At 49.2% G+C, this 13,473-nt stretch overlaps 1 protein-coding gene across 1 annotated transcript in view; it reads left to right on the top strand.

Annotated features, from left to right (window-relative positions):
* LOC134367146 (G-protein coupled receptor 143-like) overlaps positions 1-13,473 on the top strand; it is a 389,602-nt gene that overhangs the window by 196,651 nt on the left and 179,478 nt on the right. The gene's annotated exons all lie outside the window — the stretch shown is intronic.

Raw genomic sequence — 13,473 nt, 5'->3', positions numbered from 1 at the left:
TGTACACGGTCATGGCAGAAGATAACCCATGGGCTCTATTTTCTTACACAACCAGAAGTTATCTCAGCATAGGCATCTCTGCTGTAGTAACATATATACACAGTCAGTTCTCATTATAGGTAGAAGATGTGTTCTATAAAGACACTTCAGACACTACATTAGCAAAAACTCAATGACCGCTCCTAGAGGAATACAGGGTTAGGGCCCTGAGAGCCTCTGCTCACATTCTCGTCAACAAATCAATACATAACCTTGTATCTCGTGTTTCTGTCTACAGACACTGTAGTTAATAGACAGTGCTCAGTCATTAACATTGAACTCATGGCCAACAGAACTACCACTCACGTCTGGGTGAAGCTTCTCCGACCAACGTATTCTCTCCATAAAACACAGCACAGCCTTCCTGCGCGTGGGAACACTAGACAGCACTTCATCACTCAGTTTCAGGGCCATTTTAAACAGCAAGATTACCAAGCAAAAAGCACAAAAATGTGAAAAATGTGGCACTAAATAGAACACAGGAAGGACACTTGTTTAAAGCATGAGACTGAAAACAAGAAGGCAGAGCGTTGCCTTCTTCGACCTCAGCGAGGAACATGTGCTTCTGGCAACTCAATTTTTTGCCACTGTGCACGTGCACATGTCTGTGAATGACCTTGAAAGCACCACAAGTATTGATTCGGAGGCTACAAATAAATTTGAGTGAGCAGGCAAATTAGCAAATACGAAATCCAAAAATGAGGAGCAACTAGATACATTTCTGAGAAGTCCCACATCCTGCAAAAGCAAGGTGTCAAAATGAGAGTGTGGAGGGCTAATAGGATTGACGCATACCACTCGAAATCAAATAATTATAGCCAAACTGGTAACTGGTTCCCCTGGGAGATAAGTGGACCACTCGGGCAGACAGTCTATGTGGTTGTCATCGCAGATATTCATAATGCACAGCACCAGTGGAGTGAAGATGCTTCTGGGAGCCAAGGCAATCTGCAGATGGCAGCGGCCCTCTGCACTCCTGGCGCCTCCACGGACATGGATAAGGGAGGTAGGAAAACCCGTCACGAGCCAAGAGCCATGCAAGGCTGGAGGCACACTGCCCTTGGCAAGGAGCTCTGGGCACAGACGCTCATTTTTAATTCTTCTTAAAATACAGTCAGAAGGGCTCTTGCTGCCAGGGTAGTAGCAAAGGTGAATGTCTCTTCCTTTCCTGTCTGAGATCACAATTCCACTCGCACTATTCCAGCTCCCCTTGCCTGGAAAACAATTGCAAGTGAACCAACACATCTGCCAGGCTCTCTTGCCATCAGAGCCTGATTTACAGATCCCGTGGGAGCTAATCTGGAGCAGGCCAGTTCTCACCACCAGTTAGTAGAAAGAATAACATGCTCCTACAGAGACCGGAGGTTGAAATATGCCCTAAATAAAAACTACTTTGGTAAAGAGCATGGGAATTTGAATTATAGGATAAGGGCCACAAAAGTGCCAAAATAGATGGTTAAAAAGTTGAAGGGTGGTTATAAAAATATCTGAGTGCGGACTTCTCATTCCTTTTGTATTTCTATATCTGGAGGACTCAGTCATGACCTGACGACGCTGGATTTTAATCAAATTGAAAAGTCGCTATGGGCAAAGTAATCACCTTACAAGCAATAAAATGGCCACAGTGATAGATTTATTAACCGTCCGTGCAACTCGGCTGCTTTAAAACTTTAAAAGTTTGAGGTTTGAGCAGTGCCCAGTCCAAAACTACACCCATTGATGAGTATCCAGGGAAGAGTCGCATTGCATAAGGCAGGAGCAGCCAATAACAGAACCAGTAATATAAGGGAAGGGGTCAAATAAGAGAGCAAAGATTTCATTCTCATCTCTACAAAAACAAGATGGTAATAACCTATTACATGTGGTAAAGAAAATCTCTAATGGGAAAAATAAGATGACAGGCTATTGGCCCACAGTGGGAGCTCTCATCAGAAAAACCCAGCTGGCATATAGAATAATTGCAGAGACCTGGATATTGTATTTGCTGCCTGAAATTTAACCAAACCTCTAGTCAAACAACTACTCCAGGCAATAATGCTTGAGATAAAAATTCGCTCTGGAGAACAATTACATCTTTAAACTTTGATGGAGCATGTTATGATCGTGATGATTAGACACGTAATTGGTAGAGGAAAGTAAACATGATATAACCTGCAGAGCCTCGGGGGACCCTCCTGGGGGCCTGGAAGGAAATAGTGATGTCATGTCTGAAATTGGACTTAAGAGACGACCAGAACAGAGACAGTGGAAGAAGAGAACACCCAGGTGGGAAAATGGGAAGGACTCTATTTGGGATCCACCTGGGAGGTGAAATGGATGAGGAACTAGAATCCAGCCAGGCAGGGGAGCCACAGGGAGGGAACTCCAAGGATTTGCTAACTGAGAAATAAACTGAAGCTCTGTATGTTCAATAAAGTACAAGGAACAACCCCAAATGGATGCACACAGTCATTTGCAACTTACAAGGGAGCCCTTGAACCACCCACCTGTTTTAATTTCTTCTCTCCAACAAGAATATTTCTGCTGGCAGATGACACCTGCGCTTACGTCCTCAAGGCCATGGGTTCAAGGAAGAACAGCATCCTACAGCCTGGATCTAAGATTTCTACTTGGCCTGGATCATTTAGGTCAGGGCTCAGGAAACTGCAGCCCATGGGCCGAACCCAGCCTGCTGCCCGGTTTGTAAATAAAGTTTTACTGGCACACAAGCATATCTACTTGTTTACATATTGTCTATGGCAGCTTTCACGTTACAACAGCAGGGTTGAGTAGTTACGACAAAGACCATATCACCCACAAAGGCTGGAATGTTCACCATCTCGCCCTTTACAGAAAAAGTTTGTTGACCTCTGATCTCTGCAGCAGACCACAAAAGTGGCCCATATTCTCTAGCCCTCCCTGTCTCCACTGCCTTTTCAATGCGACTTTCCCGCTCCTCTTCATTAAGAGGGAGTCTATTCTCTACTCCTGTGTCATGCAATAGAAGTGACAGTACACATGAATTGAGCCTTGACCCCAAGTGGCGGTGCAGCCTCTGCTCTTTTCCTGGGGCCTCTGTTTCCACCATGAGAAGAAGCCTCACTAGAAGGCTGGAAGATGAGAGGCCACAGGGAACTGAGTTGGGTCACCTCAGCTGATGCCATCCCGGATCATCTCGGCCCATCTGACCAAGATTCCTAAGTGAGCCCAGCCAAGATCAGCAGCTTTGGCCCAGTCAAACCACACAGCAGACCCACAGACTTGTGAGGACAAAGTGGTTATTGTTTTAAGCCACTGAGTATTTCAAAGGAGTTGTTATACAGCAGCATCATAACAATGCACAACAGACAGAACGTACTTGGGCTCTGGGAGAGGAGAAAGGACGACAGGGAAGAAGGAGTGGAGTAGCAAGGGGTGACGAAGCTATCAGAAGAGACAGGATGGACCAGAACGCGCCCTAGTCCACGCCGGAGGCATCCTGCCTGACAATATAACATCTCTCTTACCACAGCCATTATTTACATTTGCTTACAAACGGACTCTGGAAGACGTGCAGGACACCTAGGTCCTTATCCAATCCCTTAAGGGAAGAAAGTCTCTGTATGTTTGGTCTCCCAGCATGAAGACCCCAAGAGGCTAGGGTCAGCCTTCAACAGCAGTTGCTAACGACCGAACCTGTCCAGTGAAACCCACTTCAGCCAGCGCCAGTGATGACAAGGCTGTGTTATTATGACATCATCAATGATGTCATTTGTGACTGATTCTGAAGGCAACTCTGATTGGGCTGGCTCACCTTCAGAGCAGGGATCTCTACCATTCAAAGGAAACCTGGGGCTGACCAGTTAGCTCAGTTGGTTAAAGCACGGTGCTGATAACACCGAGGTCTGGGTTATCTGCTGCCAACACCATAACACCATGGCTCAGACAGTATCAATAGTCTTATCACTCTCTCCCCTGGTACTAGGGTTTGACTGGGCTCAAAGGAGCTGGGGATGGAAGATTTAATAGCTAGAGACTAGAATAGCTGGGGCTCCCCAGGCATCTCTCTCTCCATGTGGCATCCCACATGGTCCCTCCAGCACGGCAGCTTTGGGTGGTAGGACTTCTTACCTGGAGGCTCTCGGCTCCAAAGCCAGCGTTGAGAGAGAGACCAGGGAGAAGCTGTGTCATCTTGCATGACTGAGCCTCAGAAGTTAGGCAGTGTCTCTTTGCCACATGCTGTCCCTCGAGACAGTCACAATAGCCCACCCAGGTTCAAGGGGAGAGGAAGTAGACTCCACCTATTGATGGGAGAATGGCAAACCTCTACAAGAGCATCCGAAAATCAAAAATATTTTTGTGGCTATTTTTGAAAAATACAACTAACCACTCAACTTACGAAAAATCTCGGCAAATACAGAAAAGTATCAAAAGGAAAATAAGGATTACCTGTCATCACACTCTAGATAGAGAACTGCTACAACCTGTTGCTATGTTTTCTACATAGATATATTTTTTAACAAATTGGGGGTATAATACATCTGGTTTTTCCCTCTATATTTTGAGCATTTATCATGACAGGCAAAATTGCATAGTGATTCAAAACACACACTCTGGGGCAGCACTGCCCGGGTTCAAATCTCACACTCTGCCACTTACTAGCTCTGTGGCCTTAGACAAGCTGCTGAAAGAATGAGTGTGGTGGACCGAAAGAACCACCGGGGCCAAAGAGTAGCCTGAACACTCAGGTGACTTCATCCATGACAGGACACTGCAAGGAGAGCCTTTCTGATGTCATACGCTGGACGTATAAACCACCTCCTTTGCTGTCCCTGCGAGCTACTGCACATCAAAGGTAATGCTGTCACTGACCCAGGCGCTACAGGACATGAGGGCAGCCTCCACATCCCCCATCTTGAGACACTGTAATGACACCTTACGATGTGACCCTACCAGACCAGGCTTCTTTGATAAACAAGGGCCCACCCTGGACCCAGCACAACATTGCTGCTAAAGAAGTTAGATGCACGATCCAGCTCACCTGGTCACCCAGGTCACTGTGCTTCTGACCGACCAGCTCTAAATTGGGGCTCTCATGTCCCCTTCTCAGTTTTGATTAATTTGTTAGAATTACTTGCAAAACTCAAGAAAACACTTTTACCACTTGATTATGTTAAATATTATGAACAATACGGATGAACAGCCAGATGAAGAAGTGTGTAAGGCGAGGTCTGGAAGGGTCCTGAGTGCAGGTGCTTCTGTCCCCATGGAGTTGGGGTGTGCCACCCTGCCAGCACGTGGATGTGTTTGCCAACCCAGAAGCTGTCTGAATCCTGTACTTTGGGGATGTTTATGGAGGCTTCATCACATAGGCAGGATTTTATTAACTCAGTCTCCAGCCCTCTCACCCTCCAGGCTTCTAATCATGGCTTGGTCTTTCTGGTGACCATCCCCCATCTAGGAGCCCACCAAGAGTTGCCTTGTTAGGACAAAAGACACTCCCATCACCCAGGAATTTCCAAGGGATTAGGAGCTCTGTGTCAGGAGCTACAGCCAAAGACCAAATATAAGAAAAAAAAGATTCTCCTAGCACTCTCATTGCTCAGGAAATTCCAAGGGTTTTAGAAATTTTGCGCCAGGATCTGGGAAGAAACCAAATACAAACTCCTCCATGTAACACAAAATCACAGTTCCTGACTCTGCTCACCTCGAATCTTTCTTCTCCAATGAGATGCGCAGCATGCAGGAGACAGATGAATAAATTTACCTTTGAGTGTCATTTATATGAGTGGTTCTTAAACCAACTTCAAATTTACATTATCTAAAGAGCATTGTATTTGTTTGTTTTCTGTTGCTTATAACAAAATACCTGTATCTGGGTAATTTATAAAGAAACAAAATTTATTTCTTACAGTTTTGGACACTGGGAAGTACGCGGTCCAGGGGACACATCTGGTGAGCGCAATTCAGTGTGTCACACGGTGAGAGACATGGCATGTGCGACAGAGAACTAACCTGCTCTGTCACTCTCCTGATGAAGCCATCAGAACCAGCCCATTGCTCCATGAATGGATCAATCTGTTGACGAGGGCACGGTCCTCACAATCTAATCACCTCTTAAAGGCCTCACCTATCAAATACCGTGATTGAATTTCCTACCCTCTTAGCACTGTCAAAGTGGAGATTAAGTTTCTAGTACATGAAACTTGGGGGGTGGCACATTCAACTCATAGCAAGCATTTAAGAAATGCTGCACCATAGACCAATTAAGTCCGAATCCCTGCATGATGTCCCCGGCCAGGGTGGAGATACACTGGCTTACACGACTCCATCTTGCTCACAATCACCAATGAATATTTGTTGATCATTTCAACCTCTTCATGATGCTTGGGCAAATATTCCTTGACCCTGGAAACTAGAAACGTTGGGGTTTGTAAAGGAGAGAGAAAAGTGGAATAGCTACAAATGCCCCTGTATTATTCCCTTGGAGTGGGGTGGGGAGTGGGTGTGGGAGTAAGGGTTTACTTTCTGCCTACCAAAAATCCTTGCTATTTGTGTTGAATAGCTTCCTTCGCTCAGTTTCCATAGCTTTCTGTCTGTGTCCCACCAGCGAGTGAATCTGCTGGGTAGAGGCGATTTGTTATGTATTGCTCCCCTGCGGTTAACTCTTGGCACCGAGCATCTCACTTAGCTCTTGTAGTGCTCTCTGTGTGTGCCTGGGCTACCATAACAGTAGCACAGGCTGGGGCTTCAACAACAGATATTTATTTTGTCTCAGCTCTGGAGGCCAGAAATCCCAGGTCCAGTTCTGGCAGGGTTGGTTTCTGATGGAGACTCTCTTCCAGACCTGCGGATGACACACCCTGCTGCATCCTCACAAGGTGGAGAGGAGAGCTCTGGTGTCTCCTCCTCTTCTTATAAGGGTACTAGCCCTGTTGGATTAGGGCCCCCCACCTTTATGACCTCATTTAAACTTTATCACCTTTCCACAGGCCCTATCTTCAAGTATGGTCACATTGGGAGTTAGGGCTTCAGCTTATGAATTTTGGGGAGACACAATTCAGTCTGTCGCATTCCACCCCTGGCCCCCCACAACTCATAACCGTCTCACATGCAAAATGTATTTATTTCATTCTGACAGACCCAAAACTCTTAACTCATTCCAGCATCAACTCTGAAGACTAAAGTCCACAGCCTCATCTAAATATCATCTGAATCAGATATGGGTGACACTTGAGGTATGATTTATCCTGAGGCAAGATTCTTTTCCCTCCATGAACCTGCAAAGCCAGACAAATTATGTGCTCTTAAAATACAGTGGTGGGACAGGCATGGATAGACACTCCCATTGCAAAAGGGAGGGATAGGACAGAAGGAGGGGGTGACGAGTCTCAAGCAAGTACGAAACCTAGCAAGGCAAATGCCGTCAGCTCTTAAGGCTGGGGAACAAGCCTCTCTGGCCTGATGTCCAGATTTCCCGGCTCACTGGTGGGGCAGCATCACCCTCATGCCTCTAGGGGGTGCCCCCATTGTCTCTGCGAGGGCCCTGCCCTCTGCAGCTGAGGAGGGAACAGCCTTGTTCCCTGGCCCTGTGGTAGGAGCAGCAGCCCCGTGGTCTCTGAATCGCCTTCAGCGTCATTCCTCAGTTTTCTTAAAGAATAGTGCATGTGCTCATCTGAATATCTCCGTGGTCACATCCTGTAGAGTCAAAGAAGTCCAGCAGTCTTCTTTCATTCTGTCCCAATTTCTCTGTCCCCTGCAGTTCAAACTGGCAGTCTCTCTGCTGGTATGATTCCATCTCTATTCCTGGCTTCTGCTGAGATGGCTGGTTGACATCATGGGGAACCACTTCATGGAGCGACTGTCCAGCCACCCCCTTGGTGTTCTCTCCAGAACAAGCTTCCTCATTTTCCACATCCCTCTCTCTGTCCCTTTGTTCGTCCTCCATCCCTCCATCCATCCTTCAGTCCATCCATCCTTCGGTCCCTCCTGTCATCCCTCCCTCCATCCATCCTTTCTCCCCCCATTCCTCCAGTCCTCCATGCGTCTGAACATAGTACACTCCAGGGTCTGTGCTAGGTCCTGGTGCACAAGACCTCTGTGATCCTTGACTTCGTGGTGTGCAGAGTCTGGGGGGGGTGGGGCATCAGAAGACACTTGTCCTTCCGTGAAGATTCAGAGAACAGTCTTGGGATCGGGATTGCGTGGGCTTGTGGGGAGGCTGCCTCTCCAGGGAAAGGGGGCTATGGGTGCCTGGAGGGAGAAGATCCTTTGAGTTAAGGTCATTTCCGGGCTTTGGCACTGGGCTGCTGATTTGGAGGATGCAAAGCCGAAAGACCTGTGTCCTTGCAGTCTCCTTCTCTATGCTTGGATTGCTGGGCTACAGTGTCCAAAAGTCAGGCAGGTGTGGCCCTTTTGGCTTTCCCTGGTTTCTGGGCCTGAGGGTAATTCCTTACTTCTGTCCTGTCCCCTCTGCTGTCATGAAGCAGGCCTCGGGCACTCGAGGTTGCGTCAGCAGAAGGAGCTCACTGTGGAGTTCTGATAAGCAGTGTTCCAGTGATACGGGTGGCTGGGCAGTTCTGCACATAATGACACAGGTCCCAGTTACCTGACGGTTTTCTTTGCTGGCAGCGGCAAACTCTGCTCAGCTGGCCTCAGGTGCCCAGTGCTGCTGGCTCGCTCTTAGGGATTTGCATTGACAAGTTTGAGAGAACAAATGCATTTCAGAAAAAATGGTGCGCCGCGTGTTCTAAGTGTCGCTTTCAGTTTTGGAGGCAGCGGGCTGTTGTGCTTTTGTTTTGACTGTCCAGTGGTCCTGTTGGCCTGACCTCGGCTCCCCCTGGCCAGGGCTCAAGGTAGCACTTCTTCCTGCGTCATGGCCATGTGCATCAGCACAGAGCAGGAATGCCCACGGGCCGCACGCCCTGCACCAAAATGGACCATGTTCCCCCACCACGGGACGCGCGACCTCCCTCTTTATGGAGCCGGTGCCCAGAGCAGGCTGCGCGCCCTTACCCAGCAGGAGCAGATCGCCACCTCCCTACCCCCGCGGACCGCATGCCCTCACCCCTCAAGAGCAGGTCCCCCCAATGGGCCACGCATCCTCACGCAGGCACTAAGATGTGGAGCCCTAACCGTGCATGAGGCCGGTTCCCATCCCGAGGGTCACACACCCTTCCACTGCACGGTGCAAGTCCACCCGCGCCTTCAACCCACACGACTTGCATTGAAGAGGGACATCAGACATCATAGCATCACAGAGATGGGTATCATAGAGGACATCACAGACAGTAGCGTCACAGAGAAGGGTTCACCGAGGGACGTGCTGGGTTACAACATAGAGAGCAGTATCATAGAGAGACTTTATACATAATACCATAGAGGAGGGTGTCATCAAGGGACATCATAGGTAATATATGAGAGGGCCGTTTTATAGAGAGACTTCACAGATCCTACCAAGGAGGGGTGTCATAGAAGAACATCATTCATAACATCATAGAGAGGAGTATCATAGAGGGACATTGTTTATAATACCATAGAAAGGTGTCATAGAGGGGCATTATTAATAATACCATAGAGAGGGATTTCACAGAGGGACATTATTGATAGTACTATAGAGAGGAGCATCATAGAGGGATATCATTGATAATAGCAGAGAAAGGGTGTCATAAGGGGACATTATACATAATACAATAGAGAGGGGTGGCATAGAGGGACATCATACATAATGACATGGAGAGGAGAATCAGAGGGAAATCCCAGGTAATAGCATCATGGAGTGAGGTATCATAGAGGGCATCCTACATAATATCAGAGAGAGAGCGACAGGAATCTTAGAGGGGCATCCTAGATAATAGCATCTGAGAGAGGGGTATCATAGCGGGACATCATACTAGGATCATACAGAAGGGTTTCGTTCAGGGACATAGTAGATAATATCATAGAGAGGGGTGACCTGATGGGACATTATGAATAAGAGCATCATAGAGAAGGTATCGGATAGGGACATCACAGATAATAACGTGGAGAGGATGATCATGGAGGGACAGTATAGATAACATACACAGGGCAGGACACTCCGCAGGCCGCTGGTCCTCCACCCGATCGGAGCAAGTCCCACCCCCTCTGGACGTGTGTCCTCACTCTGCACGGACCAGGTCACCCCCGTGAACTGCATGCCCTCACCACGCAGGAGCAGATCCTGCCCCGAGGGCCTCCTGCCCTCGCTCCGCAGGGAGCACTACCCCTCCACGGGCCACAAGCCCTCCCCCAGATGCCTATAAGGTCTGAAGACCTCACCACGCACAGAGTAGTACACCCCGCGGCAGCCGGTCCTCTCCCCAAACGCAGCATGTCCCACCCCAGGGGGACCCGCACACTCAGCCCGCACGGAGCGAGTCCCCTCCACGGGCCACAGCCCTCATGTTTACACCGATGTCTGGAGCCCTCAATGCGCACAAAGCAGGTCCCCTCGATGGTCGCCTGCCCTCACGCCGCATGGAGCGGGTTCCCACGCAGGCCGCACGCCTCACCCCGAGAAGATAGGTCTTGAGCCCGTCCCCCCACAGAGCAGGAACTCCCGTGACCTGCACACACTCACCCCACACTGAGCAGATCCCCACCGTGGGTCGCACGCTATCACCCGGACAGATAAACTCTGGAGCCCTCAAGGTGCACCGAGCAGGTACCCTGGCCGGACCTGCGCCCTCACCACGCCCGGATCTGGTCCCCTTCGAAGGCCGCACACTCTTACCCTGCAGGAGCATGTCCCGCCGCCCACCCCCTCATCCACGTGAACTCACCTCACACAGAACAGGACCCCCACGGACACCGCGGCCTCACCCCACACGAAGCCTATCACCCTGGACCTCACCGCGCTTGAGGTGTATCATAGAGACGCATCATAGATAATATCATAGAGAGCCGAATCATAGAAGGGCATTAGAGATAATATCATAGAGACAAGAATCATAGAGGGGCATTAGAGATAATATCATAGAGACAAGAATCATAGAGGGGGAGTATAGATAATATCAGTGAGCGAGATCGTAGCCGGGCATTATGGATAGTATCATACAGAGAGGAATCGTAGATGGGAATTATAGATAATATCATAGAGAGTGGAATTAGAGAGGGGCATTATAGATACTATCATAGAAAGCGTAACCATAGAGGGGCATTACAGATAATATCAAATGAGGCATTATACACAATAAGAGAGAGAGAGGAATCATAGAGGGGCATAATTAGATAATATCATAGCGAGGGTATCATAGAGGGGCATTTTAGATAGTATCATAGACAGCCGAATCATAGAGGGGCATTATAGATAGCATCATAGACAGCCGAATCATAGAGGTGCATCATAGATAATAGCATCATAGAGAGGGGTGGCATAGAGGGACATCATACATAATGTCATGAAGAGGGTTAATCAGAGGAAAATCGTAGATAATAGCATCATGGAGTGGGGTATCATAGAGGGGCATACTAGATAGTATCAGAGAGAGAGAGAGAGGAATCACAGAGGGGCATTATAGATAATAGCATCATAGAGAGGGGTATCATAGCGGGACATCATAGTAGGATCATACAGAAGGGTTTCGTTCAGGGACGTAGTAGGTAATATCATAGAGAGGGGTGACCTGATGGGATATTATGGGTTAGAGCATCACAGAGAGGGTATCGGAGAGGGACATCACAGATAATGACGTGGAGAGGGGGATCATAGAGGGACAGTATAGGTAACATACAGAGAGCAATCAGACAGACATCGTAGATAATGTCATAAAGAAAGGAATCATAGAGGGCCCCCAAGCGGGACACGCACCCTCACCTGGACACCGATACAGTTTGGGGCCCTCACTCCGCATGCAGCAGCAGGTCCCCACCTCGCCGATGGCGTGCCCTCCCTCAGCAATAGCAAGTCCCCCCACTCCTCGTGGGACTCGAGCCCTCATCCTGCATTAACCGGGTCCCTCCCGCAGGCCGTGCCTCACCTGGAAACCGATAAAGCCTGGAGCGCACAAACCACACTGAGCAGGTCCCACTACAGGCTACTTGCCCTCAACCTGCACAGATGGTGCATTTCCTCACGAAGGTCGAATGTCCTCACGAGGGTCGCATGCTCTCAGCCCACAGGGGTAGGTCTTCCCACCCAGGGGCCGTGCACAGTCACCCGGACACTATAAGGTCTAGCGACCTAACTCTGCCAGGCGCAGGTCCACCATGTGTGCTGCGCGCCCTCACCAGCACATGGATAAGGTTGGAGCCCTAACCGAGCACGGACCAGGTCACCCCGGGCAGTCCGTGTGCCCTCACCCAATATGATGCAGGACACTCCGCGGGCCGCCGGTCCTCTTCCCAAACGGAGCATGACCCACCCCGTCGGGATGCATGCCCTCACTCCGTACGGACCACGTCACCCGCGTGAACCGCACGCCCTCACCATGCAGGAGCAGATCCTTCCCCGAGGGCCTCCTGCCCTCACTCCGTAAGGAGCACTACCCCTCCGTGGGCCACAAGCCCTCACCCAGACACGATAAGGTCTGGAGACCTCACGATGCACAAAGCAGGTCCCCCGATGGTCGCATGCCCTCACCCGCATGGAGCATGTTCCCATGCAGGCCCCAAGCTTCACCCCAAGAAGATTGTTCTTGCGCCCTTCCCCCCACAGAGCAGGAACTCCCGTGACCTGCGCTCACTGACCCGGCACTGAGCAGCTCCCCACCACAGGTCGCACACTGTCACCTGGACAGATAAAGTCTGGAGCCCTCAAGGTGAACCGAGCCGGTATCCTGGCCGAACCTGCTCCCTCACCATGCACGGAGCTGGTCCCCCTCGAGGGCTACACGCCCTCACCCTGCAGGAGCATGTCCCAACGCCCACCTCCCTCGTCTGTGTGAACTCACCCCACACGGAGCCGGACCCCCACAGGCAGCACAGCCTCACTCCGCACGAAGCCGGTAACCCTGGGCCTTCACCCAGCATGAGGTGTATCATAGAGAAGCATCATAGATAATATCATAGAGAGCTGAGTCATAGAGGGGCATTACAGATAATATCATAGACAGCCGAATCATAGACGGGCATGACACATAATATCATAGAGACAAGAATCATAGAGGAGCATTATAGATAAAATCGTAGATGAGACATAGAGGAGCATTATTAGAAAGTATCATAGAGAGAGTAATCAGAGAGGGGCTTTATAGATAATATCATAGAGACAAGAATCATAGAGGAGCGTTTTAGATAATATATAGAGAGGAATGATAGAGGGGCTTTATAGATAGTATCATACAGAGTAGAATCATAGCGGGGCATTATTAGCTAATATCACAGAGAGCGGAATCACAGAGGGGCATTATAGATAATATGATAGAGAGAGGAATCATGGAGGGGCATTATACATAGTATCATATAGAGAGGAATCATAAAGGAGAATTATAGATAATATCATAGAGAGCGTAATCA

This window comes from Cynocephalus volans, chromosome X (genome assembly GCF_027409185.1).
Source record: "Cynocephalus volans isolate mCynVol1 chromosome X, mCynVol1.pri, whole genome shotgun sequence".
Lineage (NCBI taxonomy): Eukaryota > Metazoa > Chordata > Mammalia > Dermoptera > Cynocephalidae > Cynocephalus > Cynocephalus volans.
This window is presented reverse-complemented; position numbering and strand designations above follow the sequence as displayed.